This window comes from Mesoplodon densirostris, chromosome 4 (genome assembly GCF_025265405.1).
Source record: "Mesoplodon densirostris isolate mMesDen1 chromosome 4, mMesDen1 primary haplotype, whole genome shotgun sequence".
NCBI lineage: Eukaryota > Metazoa > Chordata > Mammalia > Artiodactyla > Ziphiidae > Mesoplodon > Mesoplodon densirostris.
Window position 1 is genome coordinate 10754492 of NC_082664.1, and position 27577 is coordinate 10782068.

The following is a 27577-nucleotide window of genomic DNA, read 5'->3' on the forward strand; positions in this document are numbered from 1 at the left end:
AATCAAATGCCAGCAAAAGGATATTGCCTTTTAAATAGGTCCTGACAGCTGTGGAAAATAGTATGCCCAGCTAGAAGCCTTACATACGACAGACATTAATTCTTAAAGAATGCCTCGACGGGTCCTTTGGATGGTTTGTAAGATTTTATTTTATTATGGGCTGGATGTATTGAAGTAAGACTATAATCTTATTGTGCTCTGACCTCTGTTTTTATAGCTCTGCATAAACAGCAGTTACTGTATTAGATGGAGAGATGTTTACAGATGGAGAAATAAAAACATGCCAACTTGCTGTGTTGTAGAAACCTGAAACCAGCCCGAGGCAGGGCCTGGGTTTTGTACGTCAGGGGCCCCGTCCTGATGGGAGCAGACAGCTTTGACGGGCAGGAACACAGAGCAGGGCACAGGATCTGGGTTCCTTTCGGTGGGAGGACGCAAGCTCGTGGCTCCAAAGTGTCAGGTCTTTGCCGCCAACGTCCCTCTGAAGACTCTGAGATCCAGGCCTTTTGGATCCCCGGGTTGGACATGAATAGAAGAAGGCTTCCTTGCCGAAAGGGTTTGGTTTCTGTCTTTTGTGTTCGTTGCTTCACAGATGCGGAGGCTGTGCAGAGAGAGGACCCGGGCTTCAGCGCTGGGCTGACCTGGGCTTGGTCCTGACTCTGCTTAATGATTCTGTGACCTTGAGCTTCAACCCTCTGAGCCTGGGATTTCACCTCTGGAACGTGGGAGTGAAAACACCTGTCTCATAGGTTCTTGGGAGGAATGAAAGAGATAATAGACAGAAGGTGCTGGGCCCTCGGGAAAGATCCTTTCCTTTGGCCTCCGCTTTCCTTTAAAATCCTGTTCTATTTTCGTTAGGGAGGACCTGGTAGTCCTTGGGGAGCAGCCTTCTTGTGGCGGCCATAGGCCACTTTATGGCGTCCACTTGGCTCCCCAAAGGAGGGCCTCACCCTCTGGTCCTTCCTTCCCAACTCACAAAGCATGGAAGGCCAGCTGGGGCCCCATGCAGGGGGAAAACGAGACAGAGGGGCTGTCAGCAGTGGGGACGCTAAAGCGTCAGGAAGGGTGGCCAAGGCAGGTTTAACTGGGAAGTTAACCTTGGAGTGAAAACCCACCTAGTTTTCCACGTGAAAGTACATGTATGTACTTGGGAGAAGAGGACCCCGGGCAGGGGAAGCAGTGGAGGCAAAGGTCAAAGGACAGGTGCAGGCAGGGCTGGAGTGAGGGGACAGTGATGGGGATGAGGTCAGGGACATGGTGGGGTCACGTGGAGTCAGGTGTCCGGGTGGGTGTGTGGTCCGGTCACACAGATGGTGCTCCTGTCCACCTGCTTGGCACCAGGGTCCTAACGTTTCTTGATGGCAGGCCCCTGGGAGAGTTTGGGGGTGCTATAAACTGACTGTGTCCCCCCACCACATTGGTATATTGAAGCCCTAATTCCCAATGTGATGGTGTTAGGAGGTGGGGCCTTTGAGGGGTGATTAGGTTTAGATGTGCTCATGAGGGTGGAGCCCGCATGATGGGATTAGTGCCCTTTTAAGAAGAGTCACCAGAGCTTGCTCTCTGTTCACACACAGAGAGCTCCTGTGAACACACAATGTACATGGACACCCAAGCCAGGAAGAGAGGCCTCACCAGGAAACAAATCTACCAGCACCTAGGACTTGCAGCCTCCAGAGCTGTGTGAAATAAATATCTGTCATTTAAGCCACGCAGTCAGGGGTATTTTATGAGTGCAGCCAGGGCTGACTAAGGCCCTAGTCAGGGCGTTAGTTTGACAGGAGGTTCCCCATGTCAAACCATGCCTTGGACAGGGCTGTCATTTAGTTAGTAACAGCTAGGTCAAAGGATTGCTCAACAATTGTTAAAAATCAACCGTCCATTCCTAATAAACCATAATGGAAAAGAATATTTGAAAAAGAATGTATATATATGTATAACTGAGTCACTTTGTTGTACAGCAGAAACTAACATTGTAAATCAACTCTACTTCAATAAAAAAAATTAAAAAGGACCATCCATTGAGTAATTGTTAGAATGATTTGTTGAGCCATTTCTACTATAATTAATATCATCTGGTTTGTTTACATACACTCACATATATTAAAATAAATTAAATGCTTTTCAAAGTTGTATTTCTATATTGATTCATGTACTAATGTATGTTGTCATAGTAGTTGACATATATATAATCCCGTGTGCATAACGGTGGCTGCTGGAGCCTCTAAGTTTGCTGTCAACCCTAGCATTCTATGTTTGCTTCTTCTGTCCCTGTGTGTCTCAAGCCCCAAGCACCAATGTTCTAAATGTCACCCTATTCACCCCAATCCTCACCACCCCAGCTCATTGGCAGCTTCAGGCTGGGTCCTCCATCTTTACTTGGCCGCCTTCCACTGGCCATTTCTCCAGTGAAAACTCACTCAGTGTCTCTGAATTCATGTAACAAGAGTGGTACATATATACAATGAAATACTACTCAGCCATAAAAAGGAATGAAATAATGCCATCTGCAGCAACATGGATGGACCTAGAGATTGTCACACTGAGTGAAGTAAGTCAGAGAAAGACAAATATCACACGATACCGCTTATATGTGGACTCTAAAAAAAACGGTACAGATGAACTTATTTACAAAACAAAAATACAGTCACAGATGTAGAAAACAAACTTATGGTTACCAGGGGGGAAGTGGGGGGAGGATAAATTGGGAGGTTGGGATTGACATTTGCACACTACTATATATAAAATAGATTACTAATAAGGACCTACTGTAGAGCACAGGGAACTCTACTCAATACTCTGTAATGACCTATATGGGAAAAGAATCTAAAAAAGAGTGGGTACATGCATATGTATAACTGATTCACTTTGCTGTACAGTAGAAACTAACACAACATTGTAAATCAACTATAATCCAATAAAAACTTTTAAAAAATAAAATAAAATTCACCAAGGGAAACACAAACCAATTCTCATGATGGGAGTAAAGAAAATAAATACCGAAAAAAAAAAAAAAGAGTGTATTGCACATCTACTCGAGGTACTGGGGAGACGGCCGTGAACAAGACAAAAACCTCACCTCATGGAGCTGACATTGAAGGGGGAATGAGATCCAGAGATGTGATGTGTACTCCCTGCCAGGGGACAGTGAGTGCCAAGGAGAAAGACGGACCAGGGCGAGAGGATGGAGTTTAGGATAGAGTTCAGGCTGGGAGCATTCAAGGAGAGCCTCTCTAATGAGGCTTTGTTCCTGCTGACATGAAGGATTTCTTGGGTCATCCATCCTGGGTAGTTTGTGACTATTTCTTGTCCCAGATCAGGGCATTTTAGATGCAATAAGAAGCCTGTGGGGAAAGAGGAAAGCCCTGAAAGAATCATACCCATTTCTACAGTGTTTTTGGTTTATACTCGTTTCTGGGGCTTCACGTCGACCCATGTAGAGGGCAGGGCAGGTAAGGACACTGTACCTAGGGAGGCTGTTAGTGACCCTCCAAGGTCGGTCGTTAACCTAGCAGTGAAGCAGCAGATCCATCACGTTAGGCAGGTGCCGTTTCTGGTTGTCCGGCTCTGGAGCAGCGGGGCGGGCTCACCTTTCCGGAGCCCAGTGGGGGTCCCCTCTTCCCCCCTCTACATCCGTCCTTCCACCAGCATGCGCCTGCCCTCTCCCAAGTGTGGCATTGGACAAGAGAAGGGAAATTATGGCTCTCTTCAAATAGACCGTGGCCAGGAATGCAAGGGATGGCACAGACCACTTCTGGATGGTCCTAAACAGTGATGGACACTACAGTTCAAGTCAAAGAGCCCTCTTCACTGGGAAGTGTTGTCCTGGAGGGAAGGACTTTGCTCCAGAATTCCCAGAGCAGAGGATGTTGGAGCCGAGATGGAAGGAAGATGGTCCAATGGAGGAGGTATACAGGCTCCGCCCTCAGGCAGGTCTGGACTCTCCAATCCTCCTTGATTTGAGTGTCCGTGAGTCTAGGGCAGTGGTTCTCCACCAGGGACGATTTTACGCCCCAGGGGACATTTGAAAATGTCTGGAGACATTTTTGGTCATCACACCGTAGGGGGAGAGGGGCATATTTCTTGGGATCTAGTGGGCGGAAGCCAGGGATGCTCTTAAACAACCTCCAGGGCTCACTATTTCTCCCCCCACCCCCCAACAAAGAATGTTCTGGCTCAAAGTGTCCTTAGTGCAAAGATTGAGGAACCCTGGGGCAGATAGATGTTTAGCTCTGAAGAGGACCTCAGAAGTCAGGGTACTTTGAAGATTCAGAAACTGAGGCCCAGGGTGGGGAAGGGGCTTATGGAGGGTAACATGGTGAATCAGGGGTAGAGCCGGGGCTAGGACCCCATGGGGTCCTTATCCAGCGTGCATTCTCCTACTCCAGGCCAGCTCAGTCACTCGCTTCACCCCGGAGACCCCCGTCTCTGCCCGTGCTTTGCCTGTGTAGACATCAGTGCTCAGTCTAGCCAAGGGTTAAGGCAACAGTGTGCCCACAGCCCTGTATCAGTGTAGACGCAGCCCCTGCTCTCTGTGTGGCCACAAGCCGGGAACTTACTTTTACTTTTGCAGTTTTCCCCACTAGAATCTGGACCAAACTCAAACCAGACCCGCCAACTCTGAGCCACAAACCCAAGCAGGCCTCCGTGTGCATCCCTCTTATGGTCTAATGCAGCCAGCACAGGCAAGGGTTCACCCTCAACAAAAAACAGCAGCTTTGCTGCCTGTGGCCTGTGATAGATAAAAGCTTTGGCCTCTTTGGGACAAAGCGGTTCAGTTAAAGACTCCTCATTCCCAGATTGTCAGGGAGGGGTCTACAGGAAAGGTTTCCAGTGTGGGGTTTGCACGTGGCCATTTCCCCAGATGCTGCTTCTGAGACGTAGAGGCAGGGCTTCGGGTGTGAGCAACAAATAATCAGAGGAACATGTTCTCTTACTGGACCTCAGATCACACCAGAAACATATGGGATCCTCCCTCAGAATCTGGCTCAAAAATGAGACACTGTGTAGGGTGCCCGACTTACATACATGTTATCCAGCCACACCGGGGGGTGGGTCTGAGGGGTCCAGTCCCTTCCTCCTGTGGGAGCCTGGTCCATGGCTCTGGGTTGTCTGCAAGTTCCTGGCTGGGAGGCGACCACCTGGGGCAGGTGTCACCTGGTGTCCCAAGGAAGAAAGGGGGAGAAAGGTGGGTATGGAGAGTCTGAGTCTGGGGTCACACATCAATTCTATGTTTTTTAATTTTAATTTTTTTTTTTACTCTTTATTTTGAAATAATTACAGACTCACAAGAAGTTACAAACATAGTCCCAAGAGGTCCTGTGTACCCTTCTCCCAGCTTCTGCCAGTGGTGACAACTCATGTGCGTTATCAAAACCAGCACATCATTTGGCACATTGCAGGGACCAGGACCCTAAGCTTTGCTTGGATTTCTCCAGTTTTTACATGTGTCCACGTGGTTTTATTTTTTGTGTGTCTTTGTGTATCATTCTATGGCATTTTATCCCATTTGTAGATTCGTGTAACCACCACCAAGATCAAGATCTAGATGGTGTGCCTCAAGGAACTCTCTCCTGCTTCCCTGGGATAGTGACACCCACCTTCCCTGTGCCGGACCCCCCAGTACCTCTTATCTTTTCTGCATCTCTATGAGTTGCTCACCTCGAGGATGTCCTATCAGGGAGCCATATGGTATGTAACCTTTCGAGACTGGCTTTCTTCACTTAGCACAATGCCCTTGAGATCCATTCAAGCTGGTTCTTTTTTTGTGACCGAGGCATAGTCCATGGGGTGGACGTACCATGGTTTGTTTCATCCGAATCCCAGCAAAACTGTCAAGTCTTCCCAGTTGGTGGTAGCTGCCTGAGACGTGGTGACAAGGAATGGCCAAGCCTCGTGCCAGTCAGCAGAGGACATACCAGGGTGATCGGCAACATTCTTCCTATTCACTGATTCGCACATTCAATCAGTGCATTTATTTGGCACCGACTCTGTGCATTGTGAGCAACTCAGCGGTGAAGAAGAGACCCAATTCCAGAGACCAGTGAACTTATGGCTCAGTGAAGGAGACGGTACATAATAAATAAACAGGAAAATAGATAGTTATACCTTGTGATAAGGCCTTTAAGGAAAAGAGCCAGGATCTGGGAGAGAAGATAACTTCGGGTAGCGTGGATGCCTCAGTCTTTTCCCAGCAAGATGAAGAGGTGTCGTTTCATGGAGGGGAATGGCATTCCAGGCCCAGGGACAGCATGTGCGAAGACTCAAAGGCTGGAAAGAAGTGCACATTTTAGAAGAATAGAAGGAACGCAGAAGCGCTGAAGCATGATCCAGGGGGTGGAGCTCAGGTTGGGCTGGATCATGTGAGTCCTCATAGGTGGAGCATTTTGTCTCCAGGGCAAGGGGAAGGCTTCAGAGCATTTAAACAGAAGAGAAATGTGGTATGGTTTGTGTCTTACAAACACTGTGCTTGTTGGGGTGTGGATATTGGACCACAGCTGTGAGAAGGGAAGCCAGGAGACTCTTTGGGAGGTAATAGTGGCCTCCTGGGACCATGACCATGGGGGTCTGGTCTAAGTCTTTGGCAGTGGAAGTTAAGACAGGTGGACAGCTTGGAGAGGCTGATAGGAGGTGGAAGAGATGTGATCCATGTGTGGAGGTACCTCAGGGCCTGACACTAGCTTGGGCTAAGCGATGTTGCTCTGGGCTTGAGGTGATGGAGAAAAGGCTACTTGAGGTGGTAGAAAGAACGCAGACAAGCTCTGGGGACAGTGGCTCAGTCCAGATTCTGGCTACACCTTCTACTGGTGACCAGTGCTTGAAGTGACTTAGCTTCACCCAGCCTTTATTTTCTCAGCAGTAAAATAGGTATAATCATTATCCATAGGAGCTGTTGCAAGGACCAAATGGGATGCTCTGTGCATGGTACCAAGCACAGTGGCTGATGCAGCAGGCACTCAGTGGGTTATCATCATCTTCTCATCTCCTCTCTTTGAGGGCAGGAATTGGGTCTCATTTAGCCTGGTCACGCCAGCATCCAGCAAGTGCCTGACCCGGGGCAGGGGCTCCATAAAGGCTTGTTAATTTCTTCCCTTTCCTTGAATTTCCTTGAGAGTCTCCTTCTCCAGGGACACATGGACAGTGCTGGGTGGCTGTGAGGCATGGGGGTGGCAGTACAGCGGGCTGAGGGGACGGATTGGACTGCCTGGGACCCTTTGATGTGTTGGGCCTGGAACATTCTCTCTTTAATTTTTAGAGTGTGTGATTCATACTGCACGTTGGCTACTGGACCTCTAGAAAGCATGACCCAGGGAAAGGGGCTGGAAACAAAGACTTTGCAGGTCTAAGGGGCAGCAATCTACCATATTTCCTTCATTTGAAATGGATGATCTTTCTCTTTCCTCCTACTTGGCAGCGTTTTTGAAGTCAGGATACATCTTGCATCTGTGTGGCTACTCACCCCCCAGCCCCTCGCTGAATGATTGTTAAATCTTTCAGTTGATGGTATTTTATATTGAGGAAATCTGGCTGTGCTAGGCTTCCTGGCCCCGCCACCCCTTCTCCATGATGTATTAAGTCACTGTGAATTAGGCTGGATGAGCCAGACAGATCCTGTCTGAAGGTTTTCAGAGTCCCCTGGCGGTCTCTCTTTGCTGTCCAAAGCTTCTGAAAGTAGATGGAGGTATTTTATTATTTGGTAGCAGATAACTTCCTCAGCGCGATCTCCTGGGGGTTATTACTGATGAACTCAGAGACATTTGCTACTCATCAGATTCTGCCCTCTGACAACGCAAACTGTTAAAGGAGAGGAATTCCCGTCAATGACATGTGCACCACAGAGAGGGCATAAAAGAGATGCCCGTTGCCAGGCGACCAGTCAGAGGAAACTAACTCCCTTGCACCCTGTCCCCTGATGGTGGAGAATCATGGCTGTGCTTTAATGAACCGTGCGGGGTCCAGATGACCTCAGAGGGAGGTCAGCATCCAGTTCAGCAAGGGCACAAGCTCCTGTTTGGGTGTTGAGATGTGTGGGGTAGAAGGGGAGGTGAAGGGATGCTGGAGGGAGAAACCCTCTGGGCTCTGGGTGCACAGGGCTTCGGGGTGGGTGGGAGCCCCTGACCCTGTGGCCTCTGGTCCCCTGTGCTGCTCTGGGTCAGTGGTGTTGGACACCTGGCTGTGGGTGGTCCTGACTGTGAACATGGCTGGCCGTGAGGCTGGCCCTCCTGGTCTCAGTTCTGGGGTTTGAGGACACACTGGACCAGCCTCTCTCTTTTCCCAAGGACCGCCCTCAGAGAGGCGGCAGTGCCAGGCATGGGTCTGAGTCCCGGGCTGTCACTCTTTATGTGCTCCTCTTTGACAGGGGGAGGACAGGGCCCATCTCAAGGGATGGGGAGGTGCCTGGCACGGCAGGGGCCCCACAGGACAGGGAAGTAGACCTAGAACCCACTTCTATGCTGTCAGGATGTTATGATCGGCTCATGGCAACATGTCCCGTGAGGACCCAAGGGGGACATTTCTCTCTTCCTTTAGTCCCAGGCAGAGCTTGGGTTGCTCCAGCCCCAAGGGTTTGCTGTGAGCACCCAGGAGACAGAACCAACCAGTGTAGAGGTTTCCAGATGGTGGGACCTGGAGCCGGGGGGTCTGAGGGGTGGCTCAGGGCAGCTGTGAGGGCAGCGGGAGCGGAGCGGGTGGAGCTTGGGCTCCTGAGTCCTCCCCTCCCCCACTCAGAGCAGCCCCACTCCCATCTGTTTTAAAATATTGTGGCTCCTGGTGACAGGACTTGTAGAGAACTTTGCTCTTTGGAAGGTGCAATTCCAACTTGCAGGCCACCACGGCCCAAGTGCTCGGGACCTCAGTTTCATCTTTATTTCCTGATCTGACTCTGGGCTTGATCTTGTTCCTCCTGTTCTGGTTCCCTTTGGCTGATTTCTTCACAGCGTTTTTATATTACATGTTATGCATCTTTTCATGCTGCTCCAAATCCTTTTTGGTGTTGAGCCAGGCAAGATAAATTGACTAACAGTGTTTGCTTCTCTGTCCTCTGTGTCACTCTCATCCTTAGGGTCAAGGTCCAGGGCTATGAGTGGTAAGTCAGGAGGCGAGAGGGTGTGGGATGGTCCCGAGACCACCGACCTGGCATTCCCCCCCCTCCACGTACTGCCACATCCTGACACGCACACAGGCACCCAGTACCACTGCCGGGAGCACAAACGCTCCCCCTACCCTTGCCCAAACTATCTGGGAGACCAAAGGCTTGGGGAGCCCTGCTCCAGCCTGGGCCACATTCCTTTTCTAGAATGTTTGTTTGGTTTTTCTTCTGTCCTGTAAACACCTGGGGAGCTCGAGGGCATGGTTGGTGCTGGTTAAAGAAAAGCAAAGTGTAAGTCTCCAGCTCAGGGGTGGATTTAGGCTGGAGCTGGTCTTTCCAGCAGAGGTTGAAACCCTCAGTGGAAAAAGTGAGGGGTCAGGGCGTAGGAAAGTGGCGGAGCTGACTGACCACGGGTCCTGGGCTGGACTTGGGTTGGGAGCCTGAGATCTAGCGCTGCGCCGCCTGCTCTCGGGGCCCCTCTTCTGGGATGGGATGTGTGATGGCGCAGTCCCCTCCTAGCCGTGCTGTCCTGGAGGTGAGGACATAGGGCCACAGGGTGGCCCAGGGCCGAACAGGACTTCAGCTCCGTCTTCAAGCCCCTTGGCCGGCCATGGTGCAGACCTTTCCTAGATGTAGCCTTGGGCAGCGTGGCCCATCTTGTCTGGCTAGCGGGGAGGCATGTGGGTGGCCTGTTGTGTCCACTTGCGGCTCTGCGTCCTCGGGGCCATCTGGAAGCCTCAGGGAAAGGCGGGGGAGTGGCAGGACCCTGTTGCGTGTCCTCCTGGCTGGCCAGACTCCTCTCACCATGGGCACCTGCAGCCACCCTCAGACCCCTCCCCCTCCCTTGTCCCCCACCCCCATGCCCCGGTGCTCATTCCCATCCCATACTACACCCACACATGTCCTTTCAAACACACACACACACACACACACAGACACCCCTCCACAAGGACACCTCTCACTCTTTTCCTCCCCACGAAAGAGTGAGGGTGGGCGTCCTCTCCTGGAAGCATCATCATTTTGCCTGTGAGCCCACTTCCCTCCGCTACCCTGCACATGTCGGTCCTCCTGGCGTCAGCAGCCTGTTTCTTTGGGGACCTGCCTCTCTCCAGTCTCAGTACACAGGGTTCAGCTGGGCTGAGCCTACCATGGACCCCAGACAGTGAGCCAGGTCAGGCGAAGCAGAGGCCAGCCTCCTTCTGGCGCATGACCCAGCTCGGCCAATGGGAGCCCTTGGCTGGAACCTTCCAGAAGGAGGACGTCTTCTTAGCTGCGCCAGTGGACTGAGGATCCAGAGCTGTGTGGAGTGAACCCACACGGGGGATGCAGAGTCCAGCCCGAGGGGCGTGTTCCTCTGACACCCTGGGGCTCCCAGGGAGCCTGTGCCCGGTACCGGAGCCACCCTTGAACACCCCTACAGGTACCTATCAACCCCCTTTTGTCCCAAATCAGTTTGGGTTGGGTTCTATCCTTTGCACCCAAAGGCATCCCAAGTGTACGATGGGGACTTAGACGGCACCCGGCCTTGGGGCTCTTCCCTGCAGAGTGGATCCGCTGGGTGGTCAGGCTCGGTGGGAAGAAAGTTGGGGCACGTGGCTGCTTACACGGTGGAGCCAGCCCTGGAAATCAGGGCTCCGCTCTCGGAGTCCTTACTCCTCCTTCGTTTGTCCCCCTTCAGGGCAACTCCATGCCAGCTCCCCTAATGCCAGCCCATCAGGCTGCTTGGGGTCCCTCTGAAGAGTAACCAGTTCTTAGAAAGGTGGCAACCTGGCTGTCAGGTTGGTGAGGGCCCCGGCCATCCTTGGTTCCTCTTCGCAGAAGGCGGGTGGGGTTACCAAGGTCCAGGGCGGGGAGGGTGCCGGGACCTCAGCCAGGCCCATGCACAAGTCTCCCAGCCTTTTTTTTTTTTTTTTTTTTTTTTTTTTTTTTTTTTTTTTTGCGGTACGCGGGCCTCTCACTGTTGTGGCCTCTCCCGTTGTGGAGCACAGGCTCCGGACGCACAGCCTCAGCGGCCATGGCTCACGGGCCCAGCCGCTCCGCGGCATGTGGGATCCTCCTGGACCGGGGCACTAACCCGTGTCCTCTGCATCGGCAGGTGGACTCTCAACCACTGCGCCACCAGGGAAGCTCTCCCAGCTTTGTTTTGCTTATAGATATTTCTCAGTTGTTCTTCAACAAACGGGATGGTTTGACATATAAATAAACGATATACAGCAAAATCCACCCCCATAACAGCTGTCACCTCTTCCAGGGGGCTTTTCCAGCTCCCACCTGCCGAGTAGGAGCCTCCCTTCCCCCGTGTTACTTCTGTACTTGCCTTCACGTGGCACGTGTCACTCAGGGCTGGGGGTTTGCTTGCTTACGTCCTGCATGACATCCTTGGGGATATGGACTGTCTTCATCATATCTGTTTCCCAGCCTTCAGACCCTATCAGACACACAGTACGTGGTGAGGTTTATGTACTTTATTTGCTGAGGTTTATGTACTTTTTCTAGCCAGACAAACCTGGACAAGAGCTGGTCTCTTCCCTAAACCTCAGTTTCATCTGTGGCAAATGGGGTTAATAAAAATACTTATCCAAAAAGTGCTGTAGCAGATTTTGTTGATGCCAGGTCCTGTATCTCCTCAGCCCATCTCCAAGTTCACCTTAGTTGTGGTGGACTGTTTCTGGCTAGAGGATAGTTCTCCTTCTCAAGAGGCTGGGTCGCTCTGCTGCCCTGCCTGTGGGCGTTGTCTGGCTCCGGGTCACCATGAGGGTTGTCCCCAGCTGACTACTGCAACTCAAGAATTGCAGGGAAGTTATTGCCCTCAGAGAAACCCTCCACCAATGGGAGTGGGGGGTCCGTGGATAAATGCACCAGCCTCCACATCCTCCAATGGGACAATTCTGAGGTGTATTCCATAATCCCCGAGAGGGTCCCCAACCAGGTGGAGCCCCAGCGCCTGTAGAGGCAACTAATGCGTTAGCACACACTTCTATCCTGCTCGGCTTCTGCATCCCTTACTTACTCTTCCTGGGACAACCTCCAGATAAACAACCGCACCCAAGTCCTGGTCTCGGGGTCTGCTTTTAGGGAAGGCAAATGGAGACCGTTATTTTGAGGGTAAAATGAGGCAGTCCATCTCAAGAGCTTAGCACCATCCCTGGCATGTAGTTAAGGCTTAATAAGCGTGGGCCATTGTAGCTATATCATTCCCCTGTTAACATCATCAACACTGTTACCATCACCACCCTGTGATCATCAAAGTCAGGTCTTCTCTTTAGGAGAAACCTGCCTGATTAATGAGGAGAGATTCCCCCATATTTCCACCCCTCCCCCCCCGACTCCCCTGCACAGAACCTTGGCAGCGGGCACTTGGCACACTCGTGGCCAATCAGATGTCCCAGGATCTTGTCCCCAGTCCTGACACCTGCCAGGGACCCTGTCACAACTGCTCTTTCTGCTTTTCTGCCTTTGAACTGTAAGGTAGAGAGGTTCAAGTGTCCCCCTTGGAGCAAGGCCAGGGAACTCCGCCCCTCCCCATGGGCCTGGCAATCCCCAGCAGCCGCGTCCCAGCAGGAAGATGAAGTGAATAGCAGAAGGCAGTCATTTTCTGGGCCCAGATGGCTGCACCACCCCTGCTCCAGCCCCTCCCCAAACAAAATGCACATCCCTCCTGCTCCATGGTCCAGTGATTAAAGCAAACATATTCAAAGCAATGAGTTTGCCAAATCAAAGGAAAGACAAAGAATGCATAAAACCCCAGCAGTTTCAATTTCATATTGGAATATCAAAGGAATATTGAAATATAGGAATATCAAATACCAATTCGTTATTTTTTTAATGTTTTGCATTTACAGACTCAATTTCAATGGGCTAAAGCCTGCTGTCTTTAAGAAGCTCCCGTATAATATAAACTTCATTGGTTTTAAAGGAAACACATTGGAAACCTGGGGCACAGATAGGTTTTCTTTTTCCCTTTCTTGCACAGCTGCGAAGGGTCCATATGCAAGAAGATCCAGAGATATTTGTTGATTTATTAGTTAAGTCATCAAGGCCTCATGGAGGAGCTCTTATACGCTTGGTGTCACGCTGGGTGCTGGGGAGACGTGGAGAAACGGAAAGTGTGGTATGTTATTTTTTCCTGCCTTTGAGGAATCTCAGTCCTTCTCCTAAAGGAGGACCGACTCTTATCATATTAGTCTGAGTTCTCCAGAGAAACAGACCAATAAGATGTATGTGTGTATATATGTATATACGTGTGTGTATTTCTCTCTCCCTTTCTATCTCTCTATTGAGAGATTTATTTTAAGAAATTGGCTCATGTGATTGTGGGGATTGATAGTCTGAAATCTGTAAGTCAGACCAGCAAGCTGGAAATTCCAGCAGGAGTTAATATTGCCATTCTCGAGTCCAAAGGGAGTCCAGAGGCAGAATTCCTCGTCCTCAGGAAACCTGTCTTTGTACTTAATGTCTTCAACTGATTGGATGATGCCCACCAACATTATGGAGGGTAATCTGCTGTACTCAAAGTCTACTGATTTAAAAGTTAATCTTTACCCAAAGTCTACTTATTTAAGGATTAATCACATCTAAAAAGTACCTTCACGGCAACATCAAAACTGATGTTTGAATAAACAATTGGGCACCATAGCTTAGCCAAGTTGATGTGTAAAATTAACTGTCACACTTATCAAACTACCTAAAAGGAGTATAAAATCCAGTGCTGAATCTGGCTGGTTGCCAAGCCCCTCCAACGTGCCCAGCATTGTTTCAAGTACTGGAGAAAAAGTGGGAAATAGGATGGCAGGGCTTCAGATTCTCTACTGGTGGAAAACTGATAATGAGAAAGTGAAAAGATACATGAACGAGATAAGTTCAGGGGGTGGGGGGAGCCATGGAGAAAATGGACCAGGACAATATGATGAAGAGAAGTGACATGCAGCTCTGGGTGGAGGGAGAGCAACTTTGATAGAATGGATGGTCACCTCTTTGGGGAGGTGACATCTCAGCTGAGACCTGAATAACAGGAAGCAGCCAGTGATGTGACAGTTGGAGGGAAACGTGTTCCTGGCAGAAGGAAGAGCAAGTGCAAAGCCCTGAGGTGGGAAACAGTCTGGCATATTCTGAGATCAGAAAGAAAGCTCGTATGGTCAGAATGAGGAGAGAAGTGATGCATTGTGAGGTTAGAGGGATAGACGGTAGCTGGAATATTCTGGAATAAAGAGGCCGCTGATACTCTAAAATTGATGGGAAGTCTTTGGAAAGTGATAAGTAAGGGAGTGACATGACCTGATTTATGATTTTGGAGAATCAATCTGACTGCTGGTAGAGAATGGGTGTAGGGGAATAAGGGTGCAAATGGGGAGCCCAGTTACCAGGTTGTTGCAAAAATTCATGGCAGAGGAAATGGCTTCCTGAATGGCAGTGTGAGAATCTCTGCAAACCCCCTCCCTAGTGAAATACTGATAACTAGTGAAAATCATAAAAACACAACCATTAAAATCTCTGGAAATTGCTCTAAGGGCATACAGCAAATAAAGAGATATTTATTCAATAAAAGCTATTAAATCTGTGACAATGGATGTACAATCCACCCCCTCCTTTCCACTCCCAGCTTAGCACGACAAAAGCTCTACTCTGGGTGAGTGGAGTGAAGAATATAGGATCCACCCCTCTCCCCCTTGCTCCCAGTTGAGGCTACAAGCAGGACAAGATTACTGGGGCCCAAGTCACCAGCTTGCTCATAAGGTGGAATTTCCACTAGCAGAAGACCAACAAGATGTTAGAAGGCTTAAACAACACTATAAACCAACTAGATCTAACAAACATTCATAAAACCCAACAGTAGCAGAATACACATTCTTCTCACTGCGCATGGAATATTCCCTAGAATAGACCATATGCTAGGTCATAAAACAAGCTTTGATAAATTTTTAAATGGTTGGAATAATACAAAGTATGTTCTCCAACCACAGTGGAATGACATTAGAATCAATAGTAGAAGGAAATTAGAGGAATTCATAAATATGTGGAAATTAAACAACATAAATAACCAATGGGTCAAAGAATATATCACAAGGGAAATTAGAAAATACCTTGAGACTAATGAAATTGAAGATACGGCATACTAAAACAGGAATGCAGCTAAAGTAGTGTTTAGATGGAAATTTATAGGTGTAAGTGTCTATATTTTAAAAAGAAAGATCTTAAATCAATAACCTAAACTTCCTACTTATGATGCTGGAAAAAGAAGAGCAAATTAAACCTAAAACAAGAAGAAGGAAGAAAATAATAAATATTAGAAAGGAAATAAATGAAATAGGGAATAGAACAATAATAGAAAAACATCAATGCAGTCAAAACTTGGGTCTTTGAAATCATCAACAAAATTGACAAATATTTTGCTTGACTGACCAAAAAAGAAAAGAAAAAGGACTTGAATTTCTAAAATCAGGAATGAAAGAAGGACACCACAACCAACTTTACAGCAATAAAAAGGATTACAGTGAAATACTAAGAATAACTATGCCAACAAACTAGATAACTTAGGTGAAATGGACAGATTCCAGGAAACAGTCTATCAAAACTGAGTCATGAAGAAACAGAAAATCTGAAGAGAGCTATAATAGGTAATGAGATTGATTTACTAATTTAAAAACTTCTCACAAAGAAAAACTCAGGATCCATGGTGAATTCTACCAAACACTTAATGAAGAGTTGATAACAAACCTTCACAAAGTCTTCTAAGAAAGAAGAGGAGGGAACACTTCCCAACTCATTCTGTAAGGGCACTATTAGCCTGATACCAAGTTAGACACAGATATTACAGGAAAACTATAGATTAATATCTCATAAATATGGATGGAAAATCCTCAGCAAAGTAGTAGCTAACCAAATCTAGCAGTATATAAAAAGGATTATATACTATGACCATGTGGGATTTATCTTAGGAATGCAAGGTTGGTTCAACATCCGAAATCAATTGTTATATCAATGGAATAAAGGACAAAAACCTACATGAATATCTCAATAAGTGCAGAAAAATTATTGACAAAATCCAATACTCTTTTATGATAAAAACGCTCAACAAACTAGGAATAGAAAGGAACTTCCTTAACTTGACAAAAGCATCTATGAATATCTCACAGTTAACATCATACTTAATGGTGAAAGACTAAATGTTTTCTCCCTAAGATCAGGAAGAAGACAAGGATATCTTCTCTTGCCAATTCTATCTACCATTATATTGAAAGTACTAGCCAGGGCAATTAGGCAAGAAAATGAAATAAAAGTCATCCAGATTAGACAGGAAGAAGTAAAACTATCAGTATTTGCAAATGACATGATCTTATATATAAAAATCCTTTGAAAATTTATTAAGACTCTTTAACAAGTCCAGCCACGTTGCAGGTAAAAGATCAATATACAAAAGTTAATTGTATTTCTATAAATTAGCAGTGAATAACCTGAAAATGAAATTAAGAAAACAATTCCATTTACAATAGCATCAAAAAAATAAAATAGGGAGACGTTTAATTAAAAAGTATAAAATATATACTCTGAAAGTCACAAAACATTGTGGAAGAAATTAAAGAAGACTCGGATAAATGGAAAACTATCCCACATTCATGGAGCAGGAGACTTAATATTGTTAAGATGGCAATACTATACAGATTGATCTAGGGATTCCATACAAGCCCTATCAAAATCCCTGTTGGTGTTTTCTCAGAAGTTGGCAAGCTGATCCTAAAATCCAGGTTGAAATTCAAGGGACCCATCATAGCCAAAACAATCTTGAAAAAGAAGTACAAAGTTGGAAGACTCACACTTCTCAATTTCAAAACTTACTTCAAAGCTGCAGTAATCAACATAGTGTGGCATTGACATAAGGACAGATATATTGAACAATGGAATAGAATTGAGAGCTCAGAAGTAAACTCTCATATATATAGTCAATCGATTGTCAACCAAGATACCAAGACAGTTCAATGGGGGAAAGAATATAGTGTCTTCAATGAACAGTATTGGGACAACTTGAAATCCACATGCAAAAGAATGAAGTTACGTCTTTCCCTTTTCATTGCAGATTCAGTCCGTTCAAACCACCATGGAAATAAGAAGATTCTGTTGCTGAAAGAGGGAAGGGATGCTGGGAAAGCAAAAACAGGAATTGCCCACTGCACCTGCCACAAAAGGGCTTTGTGGTCCTTAGTTTGGGAAATGCTACATACTGTATCCCCCTCTTAGACATTCACAAGGCTCCTTGGCATACTAAAGGCTCTGAGAAGTCCTGCAGAAAAAGGATAAGAACTCTTAAAAGATTTAACCCAGCATTTAATAAACACTTTCATTTCATTTTATTTTGAAGCCCACTAATCAGCTTCCTATGAACCACAATTTTGGAATAGGATTGGGAAGTGCTGGGCTACATGACAATGCTTCCAGGCACCGTGTGTTCACATTTGTGACTCTTTCAAGGTTGTGGAGTATCAAAATATCAAAGTCCTAGGCTGGAGGGGGACACTGTGAACATGACAAGCCAGCTCACAGGACTCTGTGGAAAAGTGGTGGCATGGTTTGGGCACAGTTTGGCTGTCCCCTAGGGATGTCCACCATCCACTAATGTGTGTGGTTGGAGCAGGGAAAAACTCAACATGAGCCACGAAAGACATTCCCATGAAATTGCCAGAACACTGAAACAGGTCCGCCGCCACCCCAGATGGTCTGGGATGCACAACCTGGATTAATAAAATGGTCAGGAGTCTAGTCCTCTTGGAGTTGCTGGGGTTTGTACATCTTCACAAGTTCAAGACAAAATGTATGTATGTGTATGTTTCAGATTTGCTTTATGCAAATAGAAAAAGCATTGCGTTGGTTGTAACTTCATAAGTCTGGGAGATCAGCCTCCAGATCTGCACCCTGAGATAAAATAGGGCAATTACCGAGCAGGCCATCTCCTGGAACAGCTTCAGACGAAGCCCCAGCAGCCATAATTGAGGACTGTGATGGAACAGAGATGTTCCAAGAATGTTCCCAACCACCATGATTGCATCAGCCCTTCTTGGGGGTCCCGGACCGAGGCTTCCAACCATGGGGCAGCTGCCTCCCTGTAGACAGCAGCTTAGGATTTCCAGGGCTGTGCATATGGGCCTTAACTTGAGGTCCCTGTCCCACTCGATGTCTGCCAGCCCAGGCCACCTTTGTCCAGAGGAAGGGAGAGGCGGGGCTTGAGGACTGCTCAGACCTCCAAAGCCAAAAGAGAGGAGAGAAGACTCCAGAAGCAGGCTGTGTGGAGCTGTCGGGAACCCAGTTTCCCCCGATGACCAGGAGGCATCCTCACCCTCCAGACCCTGTGCTTTCTTCCCCAAAACTTTTATGGTCCCAAGTCCTGTTTCTCAGGGAGAAGAACACTTCTTTGCACATAAGGAGAGACACACGTCTTTCCCTTTTCACTGCAGAAAGGTTGTTGAACAGGGGACAAGCTGTAAGAGCCACCAGGAAGCCACCTTCTTCAGGGAAGCATTGTCAGGTCCCTCCAGTCACCATGACAACTGGGACTCCATGCCTCTAAAGAACCACAAAGATGGACTCAAGATTTCCTTCCATGTTCTGTGTGGACTCATTCCCTCTTCAAGGTTTCTGGGGGCTCCAGATGGCTACGCTTCCATATTGCCTTCAAGCTCGGAGCTGCTGCCTTGACTGAGTTGACCCAGTTCAGAGATTGTCTCTCTTCTGTATGTGCACCGGGCTCCCTTGTGGGCCTCATCTTCTTTCCTTGGTTTATACACACACACACACACACACACACACACACACACACACACACAGTCCTTAGGCCTTTGAGGGTGCCAGACTTTATTGAGTCAGATTTGCTTATATAATAAAGAGCTTAAAATTAAATACTAGTTATTCTTGTTGATAAGAGCCCTTGTCTTTCCTCTACTTCTCAGGGACAAAATCCCCAGCTCGTTTCTTTATGCAGAGTCATTTTGTTATCCCTTTCTTCTGCACCTGACCTGATCTGAGGCTGATCTGTCACGTTCAAGTGCTTCTTCAAAAGACCAAGGTATTTTCCACCCAGAAAAGAGAGTGAGTTTAAATGATTTTCCCAAAGTCACATAGCTAGTGAATGCTGTTGGGATACTAAAACCCAGGATCCCTGCTTTGTGGCTGAGAGCAGGGGAGGGAGAGGAATGGGGGACCCGGCTGTTGGTGAACTCCCTCCGTGGAGAGAAGGAGTAGCCATTGATCATGATCTTTTCCTCCTTGTGATCAGATACATTTCTGGATCCAATTCACTAAGATCTCTTTGGAAGCATATCTTCCTCACTTGAGTCATCAGATAAGACTGAAGCTATGGCCATGCTCAGATTCTTGACCCACAGAAACTCTGAGATAATAAATGTTTATTGTTTTAAGCTGCTAAGTTTTGGAAAGTTACAGGTCAATATCATTCATGAACAGAAATGCAAATATCCTAAACAAAATATTGGTGAACTGGATCCAGAAATGTTGAAAGAAAGAAAACAAATTATGATGAAATTAGATGTCTTCCTGATAGGCAAGGCTGAATTAACATTAGAAAGTATATTAGGAAAATTCACCATGTTAACAGCTTGAAGGAGACAAACCATTGGATTACCTCAATATTTCCAGAAAAAGCATTTGATTAAGTTCAATTTATGGTAGAAACTCTTAGCAGCTATGAAGGGAATTTCCTTAAGTTGGCAAAAAGTATCTGCCAAAAACCTCTACCAAATATCCTACTCAATAGCGAAATGTTAAAATCTTTCCCTTTAAAATCAAGAATAAGACAAAACTTTCTATCATTGCTTCTATTTAACACTTGGCTGGAGGTCCTAGTCAAAACAGAAAATAAGAAAATAAATAAAGGATGTAAATAGTGGAAAGAAAGAAACAGACGTGTCCTTATTCATAGATGATATTCTTGTCCTAAATCTAAAAGAATCTATGGAAAATTCATCAGACCTAATAAGGGGATTTAACGAGTTTGCTAGATGTTATAGACTGAATTGTGCTCCCCACCCCGCGATTCATATGTTGAAGCCCTAACCCCCAATGTGACTATGTTTGGAGACAGATCATTTAAGGAGATAATTAAGGTTAAATGAGATCATAAAGGTGGGGTCCTAATGTAGTGTCCTTCTAAGAAGAGAAAAAGGCAGCAGGGATTTTTCTTGTGTGTCCAAAAGAAAGGTAATTTGAGGACATGGCAAGAAGGCAACTGTCTACAATCCAAGGAAAGAGGCTTCACCAGAAACTGTCTCTGGCAGCACCTTGATCTCAGACTTCAGTCTCCACAACTGTGAAAAAATAAATTTCTGTTGTTTAAGCCATCCAATCTGTGGTACTGTTATGGCAGCCTGAGCAGAATAATAAACTAGATATAAAAGCAATATATGCATATGGGGCTTCCCTGGTGGTGCAGTGGTTGAGAGTTCGCCTGCCGATGCGGGGACGCGGGTTTGTGCCCCGGTCCGGGAAGGTCCCACATGCCGCGGAGCGGCTAGGCCCGTGAGCCATGGCCGCTGAGTCTGCTTGTCCGGAGCCTGTGCTCCACAATGGGAGAGGCCGCAACAGTGAGAGGCCCGCGTACCGCAAAAAAAAAAAAAAAAGCAATATATGCATATATTAATTGCATTTCTACCTATCAACAATGAACAGTTAGAAAATGCATTAAGAGGTTATCATTTGCAGCAGCAACAAAAATTAAGGTATCTTGGAATAGAACAAGCCAAATAGATGAAGACAAAGTCAGAAACTATAAAAATGTGTCGAGAGGTATTAAAAATATCTAAATAAATGGAAGGACGTACATCTGCATGTATGGAAGACTTATTATTTGATAGACATCAGTTCTTTCCAAATTGATTGATTGATCCAATGCTATTTCTATCAAACTCCCAGGGGTTTTCCCCACTATTTTTTTGAAGAAATTTGACAGTTGATTTTAAATTTTATACAAAAGATCCAAAGGCCAAGAATAACAAAGACCCTCCTGAAGAAGAAAGAGCAGTCAGGGTAGCTTACCCTGGCAGGTGTTAGGAGTATTAAATGATTGTGATTAAGACAGTGGTGTGTATGAACAAGGACAGACAAATAGACCAAAGGAACAGAGGAGATATCCAGAAACAGACTAGCACATTGTGCAGACCTGGTATGGGATAGGCTGACAGATTGAGGGAAAGAAAAGTTGGACTGGTCAATAAATGGGACTGAAACAAATGGTAATTTATATTGGAAAAAAAGAAATGGATCCCTACCCCACGCCGTGAATTAAAAGTAATCTCAGAGGGATCAAGGATTTCAATGTGACAGGCAAAAATTCTGAAGTTTTGGAATAAAATTTAAGATAAAATTTTGATGAAGTCAAAGTTATCAATCTTTTCTTTTAAGGCCTGGATTTTGGGGGTCATCTTTAAGAAATCTTTCCCTACCTAAAAGCGATAGAGGTAGAGAATTCTGATTACCCAAAGAGATTATGAACAGTGTAAAGACAAGTTCCAAACTAGAACAGATTTTTGTAAAACATAATTGCTAAAGATTAACATCTAGAACAGCACTGTCCAATAGAAATATAATGGAAGGTATGTGTGAGTTTTATTATTTTTGGTAGCCATAATAGAAAAGGAAGGGCAAACAGGTAAAATTCATTTTAATTAATGATAATGATAGGTAATGAATATAATGGAGTGTTTACCAGAAAATATTTTATACTGCTTCTGTTTTTTAATTTAATTAAAATTAAATAAAATTAAAAATTCAGGTCATTAGCAGCACTAGTTACATTTCTTTTTTTAAAATTTTTTGAAAACTGAAGTGTAATGGATTTAAAATGTTGTGTTAGTTTCAGGTGTACAGCCATGTGAGTCAGTTATATAGATTTTTTTCAGATATTTTTCCCTTATAAGATATTACAAAGTATTGAGTATAGTTCCCTGTGCTATACAGTAGGTCCTGTTGCTTAACTAGTTACATTTCTAAACAGTGGTGGCTGAAACTTTGCTCTCAGTTGTCTAAATATCCAACCTTTGGGATAAAGATTACATTTTTAAATGACTCATACAACATGTCCTTTCTCAATTTCTTGGGCTTGGAAGTTAAAAATTTTCTTTTAAAAGTAATGTAACAACTATAATAAAGCTCTGAACAGAGAAAACAAATCACCCATAATCTTACCTTGCACATTCCCATGCAACCCTGTACACACCCTCCACGTCACAATGCATCACACCCCACACACGTGTGCACACACCTACACAGAGTCACATGGCTGCACACCAGAAGTTCTGCACTTTTCCCTCCACTCACCTTCCCAAAGCCCTGTGCTTAGCTTCAGCATCTAGTACACAGTAGGTTCTCAATAAATGCTTCTTGAATAAGTGGCCTCTGTGGCCCTGTCCACTCTATTCTTTAACATCTGTTGTTATAGCAAAACACGTTTCCAGTTTACAGCATTGTCTTCATACTATAAGGCTGAAGAGTATTGCAGGAAGTGTCATGCGTGCTCTTCTAAGCCACTGGCATGTCACGAGGAGCTTTACAAGAGTGGCATTTATAGACAACACTGAAAGGAAAATCTACCTGCATGTAGCTTTATCTTCTACTGAACTGTGTCTTCAGCACACTGTTTCCAGGGTGGTCATGCCAAGACAAAACCTGTGATGGTATTTACAGCTCTTGATTTATGTTGCCAAATTGCCTTCCAAAAACATCATGCCATTTTCCCCTGCCAGCCAGCCCAGGGTTACAACGTAACATTGCCAGTAGTGTGTGTACTGTTAAAATGATTTCTTTTGCTAAATAAAGTGTATCGGTTAAAGCTTGCATTTGGCAGAATGTTTATATTTTGTTCCATCAGACTTGCATGTCTTTTCCTTTGCAAATTTTTTCTTTGGCTTCAAAGCTTAGAAAATCACCACCCTTCCCGGAGTCTGACAAATATTTGATTGTATTTTCTGCTAGGCTTTTCGGATAATTTGATTTTTGATGGGCAACTTTTTTATTGGAAAAAAATGATCGAGTAACATTGCAGAAAATTTTGAAATAAAGAAAAAAATTGTCCATACACAACACCGTCACCTGGTCCGGGCTGCTATCATTTTCTATAGTTCCCTTCAGTGTTTTTCTTTGTGTGTACATATTTTACATAGTTTTAGACATCAGCAGAGATGATGTTATATTCTGCTTTTTCACTTAACATAATAGTATAAGCATTTTTCCAGTTGCCTCCTAGTCTCCTTAAGAATAATTTTAGTGGCTGCATAATATTTTATTGAGTGAATGTACCTTATAACTTGATTAACCAATCCCTTCTTTTAGATACTTAATTTGCTTTCAACTTTTTACTATTAAAAATAATTCAGTGATAAATGTCTTTATACATCAAGACTTTTTGGATTCCTTCTTGCGAACAGAGTCCCAGAGCCACATTCCTGGTAAAGGATATTAAACCACAGCAGACACAGTTGCCTGCTCATTACCCTCTTCCCTTCTTCCTTATAAACAGAACCTCGGATTCTGTTCAGGGTAGCAATGTTCTCAGTTTAAAATTACTTTCCCAGACTCTCTTGCAGCTGGCATTGCCCTTTGACTCAATAAGGAGAAAACAGCAGCTTGTAACTTCAGATTACTGGGAAAACTATTGCTTTCTGGCTTCAAAAGGAGTGGTTTTGAGACCAAGAGGATGGGAGCCACCCATTTAGCTGGCAGGGAGAAAGACCCTGGCCATGAGGACATCACAGAGATGGTGTATCCACCCTGGAAGCTATCTCTGGACTCCTGGAATATTTCTCATAAGTCTATTATTCTTGAATATAGTTTAGAATACCATATCAGAATTCTTGGTATTTCCCAGAATGGATGGAGGATGGGGGATATTTAGGGGAGGTAAATAACATGTGATGAACATCTCTCAGTTATGCACCAGGTGCGTTACATACTTACCTAGCATGGGCAGCTAAGGAGGAACTATTATCGTCCCATTTTACAGATCCAGAAATAGGGGCCCGGAGAGCTTAAACAATTTTCTTTCCAGGTCTCCTGACTAGTAGGTGACAGAGCTAGGGCCCAAATTCAGATCTGTTTAAAAGTTCCGTGACTTTTCTGTTTCAAAGAGAAAACTAGCTGCAACATGGAAGGACAGTTAAACCCCATTCATTAAGAAAACAAATGACATTGGTGTCAGAAGGAAGCAGAGACGGGCAGGAACTTGTTTTGGAGCCAGGGGACAATGTTTGCATCTGAGTTCATTGTCCCCCATGCAAAACTCTCTGCAAACTCATGTTCACAACTATGCCCCACTTCTGATTTTAAATTTCCTTCTATTCATCATTTTTTTTTTCTGATTTCAAGAGTAACAAGTATCCATTGCAGAAGATTCGGACAATATAAACAATAAAATAAAAATTATTCAGAATCCCACTCCAAGGGTTAATCACTATGAACATTTTAGTGTATTTTCCTTCCAGCCTTTTTTCCACATTGGTATTATTTACTAACATGAAATTTTGCTTCCTACTTCCTACTGTACTGCCTGACTAGGAAGCTTTCAAAAAAATATATATTCAGTGAATGAATGAGTAAATGGATGACTTTGTATCCAGATCTTAGCTGAGTGCTTGACACATACCAGGCCATCAATAAATTTTGTTTGAATGAATGTATAAGGAAAGAAAGAAATGTTTTTCATCTCAGTTCCTAGCCTGGTAGATAGTAGCTTCTCACTGAAATTGAAGAAAGTAATTAAATGTTATTTTTCTATAACATTTTTATCAGAAACATGTTCTCATTTCATGACAAATTCTTTATTGTTATTACTTTTAATGGCTGCATAATGTTCCACCACTTCATCTTTACTGCCCCCCTATTGTTGAATATTTAAAGAGTTTAAAAATTTTCATGATTATATAAAATATTATGGTTAATATGGATATGGTTAATATCTATGTACCTAACTCTCTGTATGTATTTTAAATAGATTCCTCAATATGGAATTCTTGAGTCAAAGGTTTTGATATATTAATATTGATATTACTCTATTCAAAAATATTGTTCTGGGGAATTCCCTGGTGGTTGAGTGGTTAGGACTCAGTGCCTACACTGCCATGGCCCGGGTTCAATTCCTGGTTGGGGAACTAAAATCCCACAAGCCGAGTGGCATGGCCAAAAAAAAAAAATTGTTCTGATCCGCGTCCAGACCAGCAAGGTATGCACGTGTCTATCTCAATTTATGCTAAACAGCCCTGAATTTCATCAATGTTTTCTCCATCACAATTGCGTTTTGCTGACAGCTAAGCATTACAAGAAGCTCTGGGATGAACAAGATGGGGAAAGTGCAAAATGATGATTTTAAAACTTGGGTTCAATTCAATCCCACTCCTGGGCATATATCCAGAAAAGACGAAAGCTCTAATTCGAAAAGATACATGCACCCCAATGCTCATAGTAGCACTATTTACAATAGGCAAGACATGGAAGCAACTAAGTGTCCATCCAGGGATGAATGGATAAAGAAGATGTGATATATATACACAATGGAATACTACTCAGCCATCAAAAAGAATGAAATAATGCCATTTGCAGCAACATGGATGGACCTAGAGATTATCATACTAAGTGAAGTAAGTCAGACAGAGAAAGACAAATATCATATGATATCACTTACATGCGGAATCTACAAAAATGATACAAATGAACTTATTTACAAAACAGAAAGAGACTCAAAGTCATAGAAAACAAACTTATGGTTACCAAAGGGGAAGTGGGGAGGGATAAATTAGGACTTGAATTAGCAGATACAAGCTACTATATATAAAATAGATAAACGACAAAGACCTCAATATCTTGTAATAACCTATAATGGAAAAGAATCTGAAAAAGAACATATATGTATAATATAACTGAATCACTTTGCTGTACACCTGAAACACTGTAAATCAACTATACTTCAATTTAAAAAATGCCGATTATGAGCAAAAACAAAAAAAGTTGGGTTCAGTGAATCCTCCTAAGTCCACAAATGTACTTATATTTTTAGTGACAGGATTGGAATGATAGGTGCAGTCTCACATACAATGAGAAGCAGGAGGGAGATGATCTTCCCAGTTCTTTCCAGTTCTGGATCTTTCTCAGGCCTCCATAGGCATGTACTGTTTATGCATTGCACTGGTTCTTTTTGTCAAGTGTACACTCATTTGAGAGTTACTTATGTGGTTTCATTGGGCTTAACAATTCTCTGGCTTAGCTCTGACAAGGGCCTAACCTTTGGGTAACAATTAAAATAAATAACATTTGTAGACTTCATTACAACTTTCAAATCAACTTTATATGCCTCAGTCCTTTGAACCTCAAAATATTCCTGAGAGAAGGTATGTATGACTATTGCACCCACTTGAGGGAAGCATGGGGTTCAGGATGCTCTACTGACTTGCCTGAGATCACATGTCACAACCTGGTGGAGCCAGGACTCAAACTCAGGTTTTCTGATTCCAGGTCCCAGGGTTTTTCTACTCTCCTAGGGATTGAATGAAAAACCCACAACTGGTCAGAACCGGTATCTGGTTCTTTTTTCCTTCCTGGGCATAAGAAGACCGCACTTCCCAGCCCTTGCACAAGGAGGTGGGGTCATGTGACGAGTTCTGGCCAATGAAGTGTGAGAGGAAGCGGTGCATGTCATTTCTAGGTGGAGGCAAGGAAGAGCTCTTGTGTGACTGATTCTCCTGTCTGGTCCTCCCTGGCCTCCCTGATGATGGAGGAGGACAGAATGTGGAGATGGTGAAGCCACACAAGAGACACATCCTGAGTCCTGAGTCACCACATGGAGGATGGCTGTGCTGGGGAATCACCCAGAGCTGCACTGGAGCTTGTGTGAGTGAGCAACAAAGTTTTGGGTTAAGCTCCTGAGATTTGGGGGCTTGTTTGTTACAGCAGCCTGGTCTAGTTCATCCTGACTAATATAAGGAAGGCATACTTAAATGGGCGCATGCCAGGAGGTATAATGATATAGTGGAGCCTGGCTTTGGGGCTGACGTCTGTACCTTTCTTGTTTTGTGAGCTTGGTTAAGTCCCTTTCACTCTGAATCTCAGTTTTCTTCTCTCCATTATTAAGTGATCGGCTATCAGCAGTGTGCAAATGTGTGTTTTATTATTATTTTTTAAAACACAGATCTCTATTTTGTTGAATACTACCTTGAGTAATCTAAGAAACTTATAGCTTAGCTGCTTCGCTGGTGGAATATGTTGAATGGGGCTTCCTGAACCAGGCCTGCTTGGTCTTCCCTGTGCTTGACCTGTCCCCCTGGTTCCCAGAGCACACCCAACAGCCATCTGGGGCTCCTCATGGCCCTGGTTGGAAAGTCTGGGACCCTGGGGGAGTCCAGGTTATTTTCTGGTACTGGCTTTGGAGACACTGGGCATCTATTCCAGGCTGTGGGCCCTGTGAATTTCTTCCCATCACAGCAACGTTTCCTTTCAGAAGACAGG